The sequence below is a fragment of the Triticum urartu genome, chromosome 6A, assembly GCF_056163025.1.
Source record: "Triticum urartu cultivar PI428250 chromosome 6A, HENAU_Tu73, whole genome shotgun sequence".
In the NCBI taxonomy this organism is placed as follows: Eukaryota; Viridiplantae; Streptophyta; class Magnoliopsida; order Poales; family Poaceae; genus Triticum; species Triticum urartu.
In genome coordinates, this window is record NC_141878.1 from 246,661,052 (window position 1) to 246,667,986 (window position 6,935).

The following is a 6,935-nucleotide window of genomic DNA, read 5'->3' on the forward strand; positions in this document are numbered from 1 at the left end:
AAACAAGCTGCCTTACAGGAAATATTTAACTTTGTTCAAATTAAAGAAGAGAGTCTCCCACAAGCTTGGGGAAGGCTTTGCCAGTTACATAATGCTTTGCTTAATTATCCTCTTAAGAAAAATAAAATACTTGATATCTTTTATAATGGACTAACCAATACTTCTAGAGACTTCCTAGATAGTTGTGCTGGTTGTGTTTTCAGGAAACGAACTGTTGGACAAGCTGAGGAACTATTGAATAACATATTGAAAAATTATGATGATTGGACTCTTCCTGAACCACCGCCTAAACCACTCCGAAAAAGAGGGATATATTATATCTCAATCCTGAAAATATGCAAAAGGTAAAGAAATCTATGAAGAAAAAAGGTATTAAAACTAAGGATGTTAAAAATGTATCTTCTATTGAAGAAATACATAGGCTTAATACACCACCACATCCTAAGTGTTGAAAATAATAACCTTGAATAACCCGCTTCCCATATCAGCAGTTGCCTCCCGAGGAGGTGCCTCAGCGAACCGTTGCATCCCATGGACGCATCTGTTCTCCTTGTATATAAGTGTACATCCATGATGAATAAAGGACACTAGAATCATTTTGCCTTGTCTCTCGTTCTACTCGAAACACGGTATCAGTGGATAGTCTCTACCGATAGAGAGAAGAAGGCCATTCACGGCGGTTACGCAAAGAGAACCACCGAAGGATTGTCGTTCCCCTCTGCTTGCTCCTCGCTATGGGCGTCGGGATCCATGGCGCCGAGGCATCAGACAATGGCAGCAACGACGACACTCGTGCGCTCACTGCAGCCAGGCAGGGCGGAGAGATGTAGCGCACAAGAAGAGATTAGTCTAGAGATGCCATGCGATGGTGCTATTGCAAATAGCCATGGCGGTCTTCGACCCGATGAACTACACGAGAGGAAAATCAAGGGAACAAGGAATGAATCAGAGTCATACCTTGATCTCATTGCTACAATAACAAGGTGCCTCTTTCCGATTTAGTCATGCATATACTAATCACCATCAGGAATTGGTACTTTTGGCCCTGGCTAATGCGGCCTCTGGAACCGGCGGTGCCCGACCGGCTCTTTGCTGGTTCGGCCGCGCCAATGCTCGAGGATGTCGCCCTGGCACTCACGGCTCCGCCGCCGCCCGTGGAATGGTGCCTGCACCACGGCTGGGGTCCATGTCACCGTCCCGCGCTTGCGGCCGTCGTCATCGACCCAGGAGTGGCGGCGCCCACTTCACTTCACTGGAGGGCGTGCTCGACGAAGCCGAGGCTGCTCCACTGCCGTCTCCGACCCCTATGGTTGTTGAGGTGGACGGCGACGCCCTCACCTACATCTCCACACCGACAGGGGCCTCCACCTTTGTCTACGGCTCCGTCGTCCGCAGCTTCTCGAGTGCCACGGCTGATGACGCCACCGCGCCTCCGCGCCTGCCATCCCCGACTCCCACCATGCCTTCGCCTCGCCGCCGCCTTATGCCCTTCGTCTTCTCGGCATCAAGCTCCCCGTCGAGCAGCCGCGCCGCTCGCGCTGGGACATGGAGCCCGGTCGCCCTCGGACTCGCGAACGGCGCCTGCAACGACGTCGCGCCGGGCACCCTACTCCCTAGAGGATCCTTGGACGAGGACGAGCGCGGCGGGAGCGCCTCTCGCCGCCGGTGAACGTTGCTGCGGCGGCGTGCGTGGAGGTGGCGTTGGCCGGCCTTGTGCTCTCCGTCTGGTTCTATCTCATGAGAATCGGGGATCGAGCAGCCTGGGATTTGTTTCCTTCGTTGCTCTCCTTATCTTTTCAATTGACCAGATTGACTGCCTTATGTGGCCATGTGCATACAGCTGGAGATTTGGGCAACCAGCAGCTATTGCTATCTTTGCTTATTTGCTCTTTTCATTTAACACATTAGCAGTCTAGTAGTGATTTTTTAGATAAAAGGCGAGAGCCCGACTTTATAGATAAAGCCACCAGACAGAGTCACAACCATCACAAGGCATCACATAAGTTTAATATAAAACGGCTAAGAAGTAAGGGCACAAGGCATCCCGCCTATCATGGCGCGCAGGCCAGCCAAACGAGCAGCCAAACCACTAAGAAACCGTCCTCCTGGAGCGCCGCAACAGAGAAGAAGCCGTAGATTTCATTTTGGATAGCATATCGTCGAACGCCTCTAGGTCCCCATCCTTAGTCAATGATCTCCACTGCTGCAAAAAGACATTGGCTTTAAATAAGCAACTCACAGGGTTAGCCGGGAAAATGTGTTCAATAGTGAACTTGTTTCTAGTAGTCCAAAGCGACCAACAAATCGCAGCCCAGCCCACCATGAAAACCCGCTTAGACTGGCCTGCTAGAGAATTAATACAACGCCGAAGATCCTCAAAATAGGATGGGTTCCAATTAACACGAAGCCAAAGTCTAATGCAACTCCAAATGAATTTAGCCAAAGAGCACTGGAAAAAGATATGCTCGGTATTCTCCAGGGCACCGCACAGTTGACAGCTCTCAGAACCCGGCCCGTTCCTCTTCTTAATCTGGTCAGCCGCAGGAAGTTTGCGACGAAGAGCTTGCCAAAGGAAGATTTTGATCTTAGGAGGGATGCTGGCAGACCGAATGTATTTAAACTTGTCAGTGCGCCCACCAGCGATAAGTTTCGAATACGCCGACTTAACAGAAAAACGCCCCGAAGAGGAATGGGGCCAAATAACAGAGTCCTCTTCCTCCGAGAGCAGGGGGAAGCAGGCAGTAAGGCGTTGCCAATCTTCCAACTCCACAGGGGAAAGAGAACGCCGGAGATCTAAAACCCAACCCTGAGCCAAGAGCTCAGAGATAGAGATCTCGGGGTTAGCACAAAACAAAAACAAAATCGGGTGAGCCACCGCAAGCGTGGTGTCCCCAACCCACCAGTCTAACCAAAAACGAGTAGATTTACCGTTACGAACAACGAATTTCACAAGGGACCAGAAAATCGGTCTAATACTAACAAGCTGACGCCAAAATTGAGAGCCACCAGAAGAGGGAGCGAACATAGGGCTCGAGGAGGGGAAGTATTTAGTTTTGAGAAGGTTAAGCCAAGCAGGGCGATCATCAAGGAACATAATCTTCCACCACCATTTTAACAAAAGGCATTTATTCATGATTCTGGTATTAATGATGCCAAGGCCCCCATGTTCTTAGGTCTGCAAATGAGGTCCCATTTAACCATCCTATATTTACGTTTGTTATCGGAGGAATTCCAGTAAAAGGCACCCCTGTGCTTATCGAAGCCCGAGTGAGTCCCTTCGGACAGAAGATAAAAGCCCATTAGAAACATCGGGAGAGAGGAGAGGCAGGAGTTGGTAAGGGCAACCTTGCCCGCCTGAGAATTATAACGGCCTCGCCACGGCAAAACTCTATTGCCAAATTTAGTCATAGCCAGGGCAAAATCTTTGGCCAAAAGCTTAAGAGGGGAAATGGGTAATCCCAAATATTTGAGAGGAAAAGATCCGAGAGATTAGTTCAAAAGGTGGGCCAGCCTCTGCGCTTCCGAGATAGGTACCCCAGTCACAATGACCTCGCTCTTAGAGAAGTTGATTTTAAGGCCCGACAGAGCTTCAAAGCAGAGAAGAAGAAATTTCAGATTCGTGATGGAGTTATCATTAAGTTCAACCATAATGATGGTGTCATCCGCATACTGTAGGTGAGATAAGCCATTAGGAATAAGGTGGGAGCTAACAGGCGAGATGTGCCCAGCAGCCGCAGCACGTGACAAAATGTGAGATAAAGCATCAGCCACAAAATTAAAAGGCAAGGGAGACGCCGGATCTCCTTGTCTCAGGCCCCTGCCGTTCGCAAAGAAATTACTGGTCTGGCCATTGACAGCCACCGCCGTGTGGCCACCAGTGACAAGTTGCATCAGGCGGTGAACCACCGAACCATCGAAGCCCTTGGCCAACAAAACTTGGCAAAGAAAACTCCAGCTCACCGAGTCATACGCCTTTTCAAAATCAAGCTTAAGGACCACAGCCTTGGTGTTCTTACAACGAAGGTCATGAATTATCTCATGTAAGCAAAGCACCCCGTCCAAAATGAATCTCCCCTTAATGAACGCAGATTGGAAAGGGCTAATGACCCGATGGGCGATTGGGGAAACCCTGGTAGCCATTCCCTTGGCAGGGATCTTAGCAAAATTGTTAATCAAAGCAATGGGCCTAAATTGGGAGATCAAGTCAGCGCCTTTGACTTTAGGAATGAGGGTGAGAATTGCGTAGTTAAGTCTCGAGATGTCAACAGTCCCCAACCAAAAGCCTTGAGCTATAGCCATAATTAGGCCTTTTAGCTGAGGCCAGAATTGCCAAAAAAAGGAATGGAAAAACCGTCAGGCCCTGAAGCCGCATTTGAGTTGGCAGAACGGATCGTCTCGAAAATTTCCTCTTCCGTGGGTGGGATCAGCAAACTGTCATTATCAGCGTTCGAAAGCTGATCCAGAGGAGATCAAAAGGACGAGGCCAGCTTAAAGCCTAACTTAGGTTTAGCCGCTAGAAGGTTAGAGAAAAAATAAACCACATGACGCATAATCACCGAAGGGTCAGAAACCCTGACGCCGTCTATCATAAGCTATCAATAATGCGTCTCCGACGTCTACCGTTAGCAATAGAAAAGAAGTAGGACGTGGGCGAGTCACCCTTTAAGGTCCAGTTGATAGTACCATGATGTTTCCAGTACACTTCCTCTTGCCTATGAATGCCCAGCAGCACCTCTTCTAAACCATACCGGGTTTGCCATTCATTCGAGGACAGCCCAGAGCTATCGGCGCGTTCGTCTAGAACTCCAATTTGAGCCACCAACCTAGCTTTGTCACGCCTTGACTCAGCGTAGTGGTTTTTAGACCAGCCTCTAAGGAATCTACGAAGGGAATAAGAGCATTGATGCCAGTCATCCATCGGGCCAAAAGAACGGCGAGTAGAAGAAAGGAAAGTCAGAATCTTTTGTGCCACCAACTCATTGAAACCCTCCACTTGTAGCCATGAAGCATCAAACTGAAACCTCGGGATACCCACTGGGCACGTACCATCATCTAGAATCAAGGGGGTGTGGTCAGAGACAACACAGGCAAGGGATCTAAGACTGACATGGGAGAATAAAGAATCCCATATAGAACAAACAAAAACCCTATCAAGAACAGAACGGATGGGGGAGTTTGATGGTTAGACCAAGTGAAACGGGCTCGAACCCTAGGAATCTCACGAATAGCCATGTCCCTAATGAAAGCATTGAAAGCATCAGCCAGAGGCCAAGAAAAGTTAGGCGAGCTCTTGTTAGTAGGGAAATGGAGCATGCTAAAATCACCCCCGATCAAGAGGGGTAGCTGGCATGATTCAATTTTAATACTAAGCTCGTCCAAAAAGGCATAGGACATCGCGTGGTCAACCGGACCATATACCACCATGATTTCCAGCAAGGAATTAAGAGATCGAAGAGAAACCACCGTGCTAGCCCAAAAAATGCCATGGTCAAAAGCCACAAAATCGAAAGATCTTTTTTGGAACCAAGCAGAAAACCACCCGAATGACCAGCCGAGGCCACAAAATTCCAATGAAATCTGTCTATCCCAGCAATGGCCGATAATTCGCTCGAGGAAAAGGAAGATTTGATAGTCTCAACAAGGCCAATAAATTCTACGTTTTCAGACCGAACCAAGTCTTTAAGTTGGTCCCTGCGCCCCCTAGCGCCGAAACCTCTAATGTTCCAGAATAAGGCCTTCATCTAAAAGACATGTTTTTAATACGGAGACTCGACCTGCTCGGCGCCATGCAGGATTTTGCACGCTTCCCTGCCCCACGTTTAGAAACCACCGGGGGAGCTTGAGACCTGTCATCTTCCCCCTCGTCCCCACCAGCCACAACCAGTTGGGCGCCCAAACCCACCCCAGCCTCCTTGGCTTTCGCAATATCAGCCTGGGCTATTTAATTTGCCCTAATAATACCAAGAATAGACGAGGGGGATCCCAGGCTAGAGTCTAAGCAAATACCCACATCATCTAAAATTTTGAGCAAGTGATCATCAGCTTGTGAAGGAAGAACTAAACACACAGGAGAGGAAACCGTGGGGAGGGAGGGGGAGGGGGCTGGGAACGAACCTGAAGGGGGCAGATCCCGAGCCGCAGCACGCCGAGCAGCCCGATCGGCCACCCGCTCACCGTTGTTGGAGACACGGCCGCTCTTGCGGGCCGTGGACGCAGGCGAGCGCACATGCACAGGGCGAGCACGACTGGGGGAAGCAGCGGCAGAGGACGGGCCTGAGGCCGAACCCAGATCAGCATCAAGCCTTCGGCAGAGCCCAGCCGCGGACTGCCTAGAGTCACCAGAAGCACGACTCTTGGCAAAGTATTTCTTGACAGAGGATTTCTTCTTCTTATTGGACAAAGCGGGGCCAGCCGGGGGAAGATCTTCAATGCCAGACAAGGAGGGAGAAGTGGGACGGGCAGGGAGATTGGAGCACACCACCGAGAAAGGCGTGCCCTTAGCCCCACCCGAGGCCGCATCCCCTTCGCCCAAGCCAGGCGCCGGGTCCTGGGCCCCCTGCCAGCAGGCGCATTCTCCTTTAGCATATCCTGATCTTCGGGAGAAAGCCCATCCCACTCCGACTGGGTGAAACGAGGATCGGTCCCATGCATGGAGTCGTCGGGGCATCCATCCCCGTCTTTGCTCTTGTCGCCATTGCCAGAGGCCGGGGCGGGGGAGGAGGAGGAGGCGACACCGGACCCGAGGCCCCCTCCACCCGCACCCAGAGCCGAAAGCCACCAGTCGCAGGGAAGACATCAATGGCGCCACGGATGCACAGTGGGTCAACACACGAGACCCGAAGCCGGGCCGGCCCCAGGATGGCCAGAGAGTCTTGGTCCACTTCAATAGGTTTCCTGATGAGAACCCCGAAAGCCATGAGGAACGCCGTGGTGTG

The 6,935-nt window shown here is 50.8% G+C and overlaps 1 long non-coding RNA gene across 1 annotated transcript; it reads right to left on the reverse strand.

Moving 5' to 3' along the window:
- Positions 1–275: 275 nt before the first annotated feature.
- LOC125512531 (uncharacterized) lies at positions 276–3,376 on the reverse strand. Its single transcript, XR_007285406.2, has 2 exons — positions 958–3,376; positions 276–801 (listed from the first exon to the last, which is right to left on the reverse strand). It is a non-coding gene; the product is annotated as an uncharacterized LOC125512531 (long non-coding RNA).
- Positions 3,377–6,935: the final 3,559 nt, after the last annotated feature.